Source organism: Morone saxatilis, unplaced genomic scaffold (genome assembly GCF_004916995.1).
Source record: "Morone saxatilis isolate NCDOM2014 unplaced genomic scaffold, NCSU_SB_2.0 Contig24, whole genome shotgun sequence".
In the NCBI taxonomy this organism is placed as follows: domain Eukaryota; kingdom Metazoa; phylum Chordata; class Actinopteri; family Moronidae; genus Morone; species Morone saxatilis.
The window spans coordinates 11,346,922-11,359,829 of record NW_023339807.1 but is presented as its reverse complement, the minus strand read 5'-3'; the positions used below and the strand labels follow the sequence as shown (position 1 = coordinate 11,359,829).

At 38.7% G+C, this 12,908-nt stretch overlaps 1 protein-coding gene across 1 annotated transcript in view; it reads left to right on the top strand.

Moving 5' to 3' along the window:
• LOC118336272 (collagen alpha-1(XIV) chain-like) overlaps nucleotides 1–12,908 on the top strand; it is a gene marked incomplete in the record, with an annotated part of 121,764 nt that overhangs the window by 24,010 nt on the left and 84,846 nt on the right.

Here is a 12,908-nt window from a genome sequence, read left to right as displayed (position 1 = left end):
ATTATTCATAATATAGAATGATTCACCACACCACATATATTCTCACAGGGGACATAGAATGTTCTCACTACGTCCCAACCCTGTTGCTTATAGTTAAGCCGGGTGCCGCCTCCACCTCCCCACCCTCCTTCCTGCTCCAATTCATAGAAAAAAATAAAATCTTCCTTTGAACAGTGTAATAAAAAAAAGCTCCAACCATATGTTACTTTAAGTTTTTCAATTCAAAACTTGTAAAGGAAAACGTAGTATAGTAATTAGTAGAGGTTGGCTAGAGGAAGGATAAAGATTAAGCAATTATGTTTCACCAGTGATTATGTTTCTCAATTAAGCAGAGGGTGCACAAGAATAACTTCAACCTCCCCCTTCCTGACGGAATGAATAGCACTTATTAAAACAGTACTAAATGAACTAGGCTCAAATCTGACTCAGAAAATTTGCAAAATGAATTCCGATTTACAGTTTTCTCTACCAATTTAAGTGTTATTCCCTTAATCCCCGCACAGTAGTCTAGCTTGAATCATTACAGCATGCCTAGGTATTCCATCCTGCTTTTTCTCAGACCAAGGACACAAGCGAAAATGAAAAAAGTCAGACCACTTCGAACTCAGACAGCCTGATCTCAAGGAGAAAAGGAAGTTCTTTTCACAATCCCTCGCAGCCGCGTGCACTGAATCCGGTGCTCCCACTGATTGATTTAGTGGCTGTAAAAAAAAATGCCTCAAGTCGCCTCCTTCCCTCCCCCAACAAAACTGAGATTTGACCTCCCGGGAGTCGTGACCCGCGATGATTCGATCATCGACCTTTTAGCGTGCAGACTAACAAATGTCTGACATGCAAAATATGGGAAACTTTTACGCAAGGCGTAAAATATCGCCTTTTAAAACGCTTTCCTCGTTTGGGCTCCAGTGCCAAGACTCCGAGTCCAAATATATATATTATATATATATATATATGTATAATGATGTGTGTGTGTGTGTGTGTGTGTGTGTGTGTGTATTTGCAGTTAGGTTACACTAACAACCTATATATTTCTCATCCAACCACCTTACTCTTGATAAAACAAAAACAAACTGTAGATTTATATTTATCTTGGAATATTAATTCATTTCTGGATACTGTTACAAATCAGATCGATTCTGAACTGGACGAACAAAGACTGGGCTTCTACATTATGAATGATAATGAAAGAAAGAAACATTTTCAGCTGCTTGCCAGCTGGAGTGCCAGCAAAATTTGTCATAGGTTCATTTTCCACTTGTCTCTGTCGGTTTGATCTCCATCAAAAGACTCACTGGGCCCTTTCCGTCATCAACTGGCTGCATTAATAAATGGCGATTTCAGTGCTTAACATTCATACTTAAAAGTATCAAAACATCAACATCTACTTTTTCCAGTTTGGACTGAGACATGGAGACATAGCAAATACTGTGTAATGCTATTATACACACAGCCATATGATGTCAGTTTGGGAGGTCACTGGTTCCATTTTGGTTAATTGCCTACAGAAACTTTCAAAGCTTCTCTCCTAGAAGCAACATTGCTCACTTTATAGTCATCTTTCATATCTATATATATATCCCCTGACCTTTCCTCTCCCACAATAAGGTTGACATTTTTGCTTTTTAGTTAAATGTCTTGACAACTACTAGATGGATTGCTAATACATTTGGTATAGATATTCATGATGATCCCCTGACCTTTTCTCTAGAGCCACCATGAGGTTCATCTTTGTGGTTTTTAGTAAAATGTCATGACAACTATTGGATGGATTGCCATAAAAAAAATGCTATGCAGACTACAGAATTACTCTGATGATCTCTTAACTTTTCACATAGAGCCATCATCAGTTCAGTTTTCTAATTAGCAAATGTTAGCATGCTTACACAATAAACTATTAACTAAAGTGAACATGGTGAACATTGGCTTGTTAGTATATTGACATTAGCACCTCAAAGCACAGTCATCAACTAGCATGGCTGTAGACTCTTCTTATCTTTTCTTGTTTCTCTGTGATAAAGATGATTTTACTGTACTGTCCTTTAGGTTGGAGGACTTGTTATATTTGCATGTCACACACTTTCCAATAAAAGTAAAATTTCACAAAGTAAAACATAGATTTTTGTTCCATTATCTACTGTATTAACAGTTAGCTACTGCTGCTGGTTTTATCCACATTTCATCCAAAGTAAAGTCAGTAAGGAATTCCTCAGCCAATAACAATAAATATTTGTGTTTTGCTTATCAAAGCAAGAACAAATCCATTAGTGGTCCCTTGTGCAAGACGGTAATATATTTTCATTGGAAATTGGCCCTAAACAATGTTTCCTCAAAAATAAGAGCCATTATTTGGACAGCTGCATAATATTAGATCAGAGGACATCTGTGTGAGTGTGTGTGTGAGTGTGTGTGTGTGAGTGTGTGTGTACTGGAGGTGTATCCATGACTGTATTTATTACAAACGCGGGTCAGTAGCCTCCAGTAGTAAAACAGATGGTTGTCGCCCTGCAGACCATGAAGATCTAACAGATACTGTAAGTCATCACTGGTTTCTGTAATCAATGCCTAATGCTGCATTATTGGATGGACTGAAAACATTTTTTTTTAAAAGTTGGGGTTTTGCTACCACTGACAGTGAGTTGTCACCGGTAAACATACATATTGTTATGTATTAACAACTATACTGTTTTGATATTTCATTACCCTTATTGTACTTGCCTTTGCCTAAATTAAAGTTGCTATCAGATATCAATGAAAAGGTATTGATTTTAGAACACTTCAGTTACTTAACTAGATTGACTTTGATATTGATATGAATCCACTCATTAAATGGTTGACTTGCTTTGTTTTAGCTTTTGTACTTAAAGCAATCAGAGCGCCAGGCCAACGGCAAACACAAACAAGTGGAAATCATTGAGCAATAAAGGGCAAAGCCTCTCCTTTCCTCCATGCTACGGTGCCTTTTTCAATACATATTACCTAATAGGATGTGAGCAGAGTGTTGCCTTCCTCACTCCCTGACGGAAGCTTTAAACCAGCGCTCACACACACAGATTGAACCCAAGGGACAGACGTAGTTAAAGTTGAACTGGAGGCCAATGAGATTCTGTTGACATTCACCACTCGGATAGTGAAAGAGAGGGTCCTCTAGTATCCATCACATCTGCAGAGGGTAACAAACACACACCTGGAGAACGAGGTTTCTATATTTATAGCCACCCTTAATTCCTGACATTATCATTTATTTCAGCTTTGGCACTCTCTAGCTGTGTGTGTGTGTGTGTTCTTTCTATATTTATCACAGTGTTAATTCCCAGCTTTAACATTCATTTAGTCTCAATCTCTCCATCTCTTTGTGCCTGTGTGCATATCTGTATGTGTGCCTGTGTGTCTTATTGTATTTATTGCCCTATTAGTTTCTAGATTTACCAGTTGTGCGCTTCGTCTGTCATTGTGCATTTTGGCCTGTATTTAATTCAATTCCTTGCCTCTGTATTCAGTCAGTGTGATGCTCAGTCGCTGCTCAAGATGTCAAAGGTTTGTGGCCAGAGAGATGTGTCATTAAGCTGACAAATAGCTGACTGTGGAGGCCAAAACTGATACTGATACAGGAGACAAATACAGTGAATACATGCAGGCTACAAACTAGCTATAAGTTCCTTTGAAAGCCTCCTTAACATTACATCAGTTATTTCCATTCGAGAGAAAAAAGAGCCAGATATGTATGTCATGGTTAAACAGCTAGGAAATGCTCCAAGAAATTTTAAATTGATGATGTAGTTGTGATTCACAAATTATGTGAAAATGCACAGTTTCGGGTATGAGCTGGTGTGTTTTGTGAAGGGCAAAGTAAGGAGAGTGTTAAAGAGAAGTATTTAAAGAGAAAGTATTAAAATAAACCAAAATGAAAAGTGAGGCGGCAAAGAGTGAACTCAAGTAAATGTCCTCCATAAATGTCTCCATTTGTCTCGTCTCACTTTTTCCATCATCTCTAGTTGTGTTTTACATTTTGTTTTGGACATTTGCCAGGTACTGAATTATTCCTGTTGAGACGAACTAAAGAAATATCATTCTCACACACGTTGGATGTGCGCGCAGAGACTTGGGAGTAGGTAAGCCATTGCTCACTTGAGGTGTGTGTGTGTGTGGGAGGGGGAGGGAGGGGTCTCTGTGCTAGCCAGACTTCTGTACTTGTCCTCCATTAAGTGAGGGGGTTCATGGCTGAGTTGAGCTAATTGTATGACAGTGGTTAACAAGTGCATGTGTGTGTGTGGATGTGCTAATGGCATTTTGGTCATTAGTGGCAAGGACTCCTTAAGTGCTGAGGTCAATTAGAATAATTTGCGGCCACTTCCTCCCTGATTTTTCCCTGCTATAGCTTCTCTTACCTTACTCCTCATGGTCACAAATAGAAGTTATGTGACTGTACAATTCTATGGCCTTAGTGTGAGCGACACCACTTTTGCTTTACTTTTAATGCAGATGTAGTTTAACCAGAAATCAGCCAAATTGAAAAAAATACATACACATATTAACTACAATGGGATAAGGATAAGGATAAGGATAAGGAGGAAATGAAATAGCTTGATGATGTTTCATTAGAAGTGACATTTATTCAATTTGATAGTTTTACTTTTAGAACCAAAATGTTCCTTTAATGCTCATAATTTTCCCATTTTGTATGACACATGTATTGCTATTCTCCTCTATACCATTTAATGCACCCCCCTCTTTATTCATCCCCTCTTCATGCCCCTTTACCCTCTTTCTATCTCTAGTTTTACTGCCCGACCTTTCCTAACTTCTTTTGTCCCCTAAGCTTTCTTTCCTATCCTGTCTTGTCCTCTATTTCCACCCAATCTCCCCCCTCTTGTGATCCCAGTGGTTTACACTTTGTGGTTTAAAAAGAACATCAGACCTTGAACTGTTGTTTGAAACGACACCAAATGCTTCTCTAGGTTGGTAAAATTAACCACATCCCCTTATTTTGAAGAGAGTCTCATTCATTGCTCAGAAGATTGTGGTTTAAAAACTGATATTGTATCATTTGTGGAATATGTGCAAATCATAGCTCTGTTTTGCATAAATTTCCATGATTTTTAAGTGGCTCATAATAACTAGTTTAGCTGCAGTAAATCCTCCTTACACAGTTTCCTGACTCTACCTTCCCTTGAGTTGATGAATGTAGACATCTGTCAGACTAATAGTTGCGTGTGCTTGACTAAGACAAGCTAACAGATAGACAGAGGAGTGGAGAGATCAAATGGGAGTGGGCTGCACAATTAATGAGTAAGCCAGTATTGTATTGTATAGTGACACAAAAAGCCATGTTGGAGAGCCACACCCATCTCTAAGGTTCTTACAATGTATGCATGGAGCTAAAAAATAACCAGACGTGATAAGACGGACCCAGCTTTCGAAACACAAACCGTTCAGTTCAACAAGTGTATGTGTGTTTTTGTGAATGTGTACCAGACAGCGAGATTAGAGGAAGACAAACAGAAAGAAAAGAGCAAGGCCAGGCAGAGATGGAGTGACAGACTTGGAGAGAGAGAGTTTATAGGCCATGTGTTGCTTTCAGCATACATATAGTGTCTATTTTGTCAGAGCATCTGTGTATTCAGTGAAGTGGAACAGAACAAGACGGTGGATTAAAGATCAGGAGGCCAAGCAGGGAAAGGTCTCTGGTGGAATGACAAAAACCGTCTAAAAACAGCTGTCGGATTACACCTTAAAACCCACTGGATCACACTGTTTCCACACACACACACACGCGTAGGCCCACAGGTCTCACAGATGAATATGAATGTTTGTGCCTGGCTGGGTTTGTCTGAGTTGCTCTGAGGGGCACTGAGCAAACGACAGGTGTATCAATCTGCTGCCGGTCTCTTGATTGAACAAAGAAGCCAATAAAACGAAAGAAATCTTGTTTTTTTGAGCTCCTGTTTTTGGGAGAAACTGCTGTAAGCTGCTGTAGGCAGGTTAAACCAGTTCTCTGGCTTAATACTCAGGCATCTTTAAACCTTATGTATAAAAAATGTGACATTGAGATGTTGTTTGACCTTTTTTTTAACCACTACAGCTACTACATTTTTATTTCTTAGGAAAAAAAATTAGTTTTCAAGCAGTTAGATCTTTGTTTTACTGGCTGATGTTTTTATTCTTGCCAATGTCAACGTCAATGCTTTTCAGCTGACAGATACATTTTTACAGATTTTGACAAAAACAATCTCACCTGGAGGTTATTTTAGTGGCTGTTCTGAAAGCTTTATCAGCAGGTAGGGTTTTCCCAGTTGTCATGGAATTCTAGATGTTTATTTTTTCATTTTTTCAGGGCATTTTTTGTTAAATAGTTGAGCATTTGAAGTTCATTTGGAGTCATGTCATATTTACTCCATCGGCAATGATGGCTAACAAGGTCATTATGATCCTCCAAATTTAACGTCATGAAGGCATGAGGTAATGCTAGTTTTTAAACCTACTACAAGGAGTTTTTAACTGGTTATGACTCTCAGTTTGATACTGATGCCTTTATACGATGTACATAAGGAGACCATCAGCGAGAAGATTGGCTATTTTTACTTCTTAATGCCTGCCACTGAGTCGGATTTGGTCAGATTCCCCTTGAAATCAATGAAATGAGGCAATGGAAACTTCTACTGCTTTGGTCCACAGGGATCGCCAGAATCACAGAAAAAAGAGTTAGAGTGCCTTGTTGGTGCTTTAAAATGTCTCCTGACAACTCCAAAACTGTCCTGTTTATATAGGCATCAATGAACAAAAGAGTCCTCTGGGTTTAGAAAAGTTGTGCAAGCTGGCATCTTCACCGCAAGATTTTTGAGATTGTGAAAGCACTGTCACTGGTCCCAGCCGTTGTTAGTCGGTTTTGCTGATCAGATTTGTAGACAAGTGATGCTTGTCTGAGAATGACCTACACATGCTGTGGACAATAAGCCTTTTACATGGAAGACATGTCTGAGTAGGAGTGTGTAGATAATAAAATGAATGATGAAATTCCATTTCTGTTGGGTGTATGCAGGCTCACTGTCACACGGTCATGACTTACTGGGACACTTGAATAGAATCGAGCAATCATTAATGTCATTAGTAACACCGTGAAAAAGGCCTATGCCTTGACAATTACCTGAATGTACAGGTAGGAGCTGTTTAAATTAAACAACATTTGTATGTGTTGTTTTTATAATTTGATGAATATAATATTTATTTATATATGTGTGTGTATATTTGGGCTTTTATTGCCTTTAATTGAAAGTGACAGTTGATGAGTGACAGGAAAGGTGGGGAGGGGAGGAGAGAGGATGACACGCAGCAAAGGGCAATAGGTCTGATTTAACCCATGACCTCAGTAGATGGGGGGGGCGCCAGCTCTGCCAGGTCAGCTATCTGTGCGTCCCTGGTTGTAATTTTTAACTAAATGTTCTCTAAATATGAGGTGAAAAACCTATTAGAAATATTTTATCCTCTGGGAAATGAGAATAATGGAATTCTGGTGTGAAATTACAAGAAATGTTGTCTCCTCTTTGGCACAAGTGGTTAAATAGGTGTACTGTAAGTTATGACTTGAAAAACCGGCCAGCAAGGTCAGTATTTCACTTCATTCTGGCTGTCTCTTTAAATGTTATCCACATTTTCATCTCAGTTTGGTAGAGCACTTAGCAAGCACACCTACACATGAGCAGATGAGGTGGAAAGGACCAGACTGTATTGATTTAAAGTGGACAGTTTCTGCACAACATACAGGAAATTGCTTATATTAAAACATTAGGTTCTACATGATAAACAGCAGGCAGGAGAAATGGATCTTATTACTATTAATCCTGAAATGATGTATTGAGAAAAACATCTCTCAGGGGTGACCATAAAAGAGGCAGTTCGCCTACTGTATGATATCATTTCCATCATTTCACTGAAGTGTATTTTTATACCGAGTGGATTAATATATCAAAATCAACTTACATTACACTATTTGGGAATAAACGTCCTATTATTTTTGTAATCAATTAGATTATGTTAGAGGTCAAGTGCTCTTCTAAGAGCAGGTTCACACAGGAATCAAACTTTTGCCAAGAGGATAAGGGGAATGTTCTCACCAACGTAGGGACTGTTGCTGCTACTATCCATCTATCCGCATGTCTGTCACTGTTCTCAATGTTAATTCCAGACCCTGGAACACAATCACAGTGGCAGGGGAAATAAAACTTAACTAGAGAGAGATTGAAATGACAGCACACTCCACTGATCCCTGGCTAAATAGGGGTCAGCAATAAATCAAGGCCGGCTGGGAAGAGCTACTGTTAATGAGAAGAGAGAATGCGACAAAGAGAAGGAAGAAACAGGGGGTAGAAAAGTTTTCTAAACTAGATAAGTGTGTGCAATTGAAGATGTGTTTTGTGAGTCTCTGTATTCGTTTGTGTATTGTGCATACATTACTCTCTCAGCTATATCCATATGTTTGAGTGTGTCTCTTACCTCCTGGGAGTAGGAGATTACAAAGCAATCTGCTTTGCTTTAATTAATCTGGCCTGCTTGCCGGATAACATGTAGCCCATACTGTACGTGTATGTGCTTAAACCTGTATGGGCTTTATTTGTGTTTATGTACTAACTGCTGCTTATATTACCCGTCTATAACATCTTTCTACTTCTTCTTCTTCTTCCCAGTTCTGTTCCTCGTCTTTGTCGCTGCATATCTGTCTTCACTCTGCTACAAGTCGCAGCCAGCCAACAGTGGCTTCCATTGTTGCACTCACATTTTTAATACCCATTTCTCCACTCCCACACAAGTTAATTCAATTGTCAAGAAGCCACATCATTTTTCCCACAGCGCTGCAGACCGCACTGTGGGCTGAGTTGTAAAATGCAGTTGTTCTCTCTCTTGTGGACACCAGGTGGACGGTCTGTCTAATCACATGCTTGCATGCCAGTTATGGTTGGTGTTTGTCCAATTGTAAATAGGTTCAGTGATGGCAGCGCCTTTTCTAATCATGTCGTTCTATGCAAATAAGGTTCAGATGTAGTTCAGCCAACCTGCTGGTTCACAATCAGTGAATATAGAGACATTGACACAAATCTGCAACTTCAGCTTGATGACATGAAACGTTTGAGCAGTAGCTGTTTTGGTTTCGGGGTCTTCGTATTGTAATTTTGGCTCATTTTCACACTGTCATGACTTACTGGTGCACTAGAATTGAGTGGAGCCATCGTTAATGTTTTTAGTAACACCTGTGCTTTTCCTATTATTACGAGTCTAAATGTCTGCAGTGAAGAAAGGCCTATTTTAAATCAAATTTGTTTTATATTTGCAACTGAAACAGAAAAAAGGCAGCATTTTTGCATTTATGAAACAGCTGTTCAAAATAATGAACATAATCGCTATGCTACTCCCACTAGCCACATTTATTATTATAATCACAGTAAATATTATATTTCAAGCCATATGCCAACAAAACTTTTAAACACAGCAACATTTTCTTAGTAGATAGCGACTCTCTTGCACATGTTAGCACTGGTATATTCTTGTTTTTGAGCAATGTTTATAGATTAAGCTTAATAAAGTTTAGCTTAGCATTAAACTTTTTTACATAAACACTTTATTTAGTTAAAAGTGAAACCCACTGCAACATTGTAGGCAAGTAAAGCTCAAATACCTACGATACTCTTGTGTGTTGTGTGCGTTGTGCACACCCCCTCACTTTGGTTGACTGAAATGCGTGTTTCGGCTCCAGTGGCTGGCTGAGGTGTAATATGCTCTCCAGTGAGAGAAGAAAACTAGCCAAACTCTACTGCTGTAGTAGTACTTCTGCCATCCATGACGCTAGAAACTGTCAGCAGATAGTGGAACTAAAAGGGTTGTTAAATGTAATACAGATACAGAGATCTGGTACAGATGTGTCATCCCATGACTAATACACAGTGTGCAAATAAGTTTAAACTTTGGCCACTCTTACTTTATCCTAGCATCAAAACTGACCTTAAACTGTGACGTCTGTACCATTAAAGGGCCTGTTCAGAAACCGTGAATGTGTGAATGCAAAAAAGTTTGGACAAAGATTTTCCAAAATTTTCATATTGTTTTGGTCCCCAAATGAATAGATATAAAAGAACGTAGGCACACACAGACATATATTATAGTTGAGATTGATATGTCTATAGCTTTGCCATGGCAGTTTGTTTTAGTTGGTGGAGTGTTTGAGAAAGAGTTTGGTGCCAAACAAAGCCGGCCTCTTATTAGTTAGCCACAAGGATGGACAGAGTGAGATACAGGAGTGGAGAGAGGCAGAGAAGAACAGGAGTAACCATAGACTTGGACGAAGAAAAATCTTGGCAGCGCAGAATCTGTCAATATATCTGCGGTATTTCATCAAACCCAAACACAGCGTTTTTGCCTCTCACTGGTTTTCTTCCTCCGTGCCTTACTTGTTTCCTTTCCTTCCTTTCACACTGTTTTCTCCCTCATGTGCACACACAGATCCCCACTGTTTCCCGGGAACTGCACCATGACCCACAGCAAAGGCGTTAGACGGGAACAGAAAAGTGGGGGAAAGAGGTAGAGAAGAGGAGGGGGAGAAGTAGAAGAAAGGCAGATGGGGCTTAGAAGGAGCTGAGGGACCTTTGACAACCCTGCTATTGTCTGGCAGTCAGGCAGAGAGCAGAGAAGAGGGATTCAATAGCAACTACAGTAGTCAGATACTGGAAGCATTCTCTCTGACATCCATTGTTGGGAGGGAAATACTATTGTGTGCATGTTTATGTGTAGGACCATGTACTGTATGCAAGGCTTTGATTTCTCATCCTCCTGTCTCCCTTAACTATATTCTTTGTATCTATTCAATGCTTTACACTCATCTGCGACATGATTGCTAAAGTCATTCTAATTACCTTTAAAAAATTGTCAGTTGATTACTAAATTATATTCAAATAGATTCTACAGATATGTAAAATAGTTTCATTACAGGACATGGTGTAGAACCTTGACATAGATAAGTCTGCTTATAGTCTATAGTCTTAAATGTTAATCAGTGAGATGCATAATTTTTCTAGATGTCTGTCAATATTAGTTCAGTGGTGTCTAAGATATATTAGTGCACAAACATGGATGAGTGAACAAATGATGGGTTGCCCATGTATAATATTGAAAAAGTGAGAACACACCGATGCCCACATTTAGTTAAAATCAAATAAATTCACTTTATAACGTTTTTATGTTTTTGATGTAGAAACACAACAATAACATAAATCATTACTGTAAGATCTGTCAAAATGGTAAGTGGTATTTAGGATTTGCAACGTTGCTCAAACTCAAATACTGAGAGAAACGGCTTTAAATAAAGCATTGAAAAAAAATGCACACATTTGATATACATGTACAGTGTGAGCTTGATTGATCATCAGTGTTTATCATCAAAATAAAAAGAGTAACATTTATTAAAGAACATTTTATGACATATATTTTACTAGATGACTTATATGATAAAACATAAGGTTCTCCTGTTTTCAGAAATTCAGGTCTTGATCAAGAATACTTGATCAAGTCACATCCCCTTCACAACTATAGGTAACACTACCAAATAAAGGCAAAGCATGCAATCTGAATGTAATTAGATTTGATAGTATTCCATTACTTAACACAAAGCTTTCATTAAATCTACTGTTGCTTGAAATTAACAAGTACCCAGTTAGCAAAGACCTGCAAAAAATGCATTTAAGTTTCTACGGTTTTGCAGAGACTTCCATTTCTCTGTCCTGTCAGGTGAGTGACAGAAAACTGAGCATAATGTAATGCACACACAACCTGAGCACAGTGAAATAACAGTAAAACCCAACTTAGACTCAGGGTTTCATGTTTACTGAGATGGATTATCTACTTTAGGCAATTATGGAAGTTGTTTCTCAGACTATATTATCACGAATGGCAACAAATTATTTCTTTGAGGTAAAAACGACCCTTGAAATTCAACTAAACTGTTTACAGACATCAGAAGGGATAATGTGAAGGAGAGGGTCAACCCTGATTATTGGTTCAGATGTAAAACACCAGTGTCAGGCCTAGTTGAAGGACGTTCTCACCACCCTGCAAACAATAGGCCAGGGAATGGTCAGTGAGCTGTAATTAGCTGTGATTAGACCCTCTAATCCTTTGTTTACCATCTCTTTCGTCTGATGGCTTTTCACATTGCACAGTACCCCACTCTCCCTCTCTGACTCTTTCTCTCTTAACCACAAGTCCTTATTTTCTCTATTTACCCGCACTGTCAACAGCAGCAACACCCCCTGAATGTCTCTTACTTTTTATTATAGAATAGCTCCTCAGTTGATCTGTGTCTTTGTGTGCGTCTTATATCGCCTTTAAAGAAGCCTTTCTGGTGCTTAGTTATGGTTCTTTCTTTTTATTCTTTAACCTTAGATTTTCTTTAAAGGCCATGCTTGTTTGTTTTGTAAGAAGGGAAACTCTACAAAGAATCATCTTTTCACTCTTTGACCCCTCAGCCTTTTGCCATTTTGCTGAAACGCTCAGACTAAGCTACCTCTTCTCTTCTCTTCTCTTCTCTTCTCTTCTCTTCTCTTTTCTACAGTAGGTTCTTTAAAAAGAGTTCTTACTGCATCCCTATGACTCATTATGTACCTAGACTCTGAGGATATGTTCATTATCTTCCTGGCTATTTTTAAAGAATACCTAAAGAGTATTTTATAATAGCACCTCAGTCATATTTTATGCATTTGCAAACCAAAAATTGTCATCAGCTATCTCTCGACCTCGTTGTCTTCTCTCCTCTCCTCCATCTGCCATCTGTAGCAGATGGACGGTTCAAACAGTCAGACAGACACAGACAGAAGGCTCTGTCTGGAAAATCACTCCTTGAAACGAATACCTGTGTGGCTTATCGTTACAGA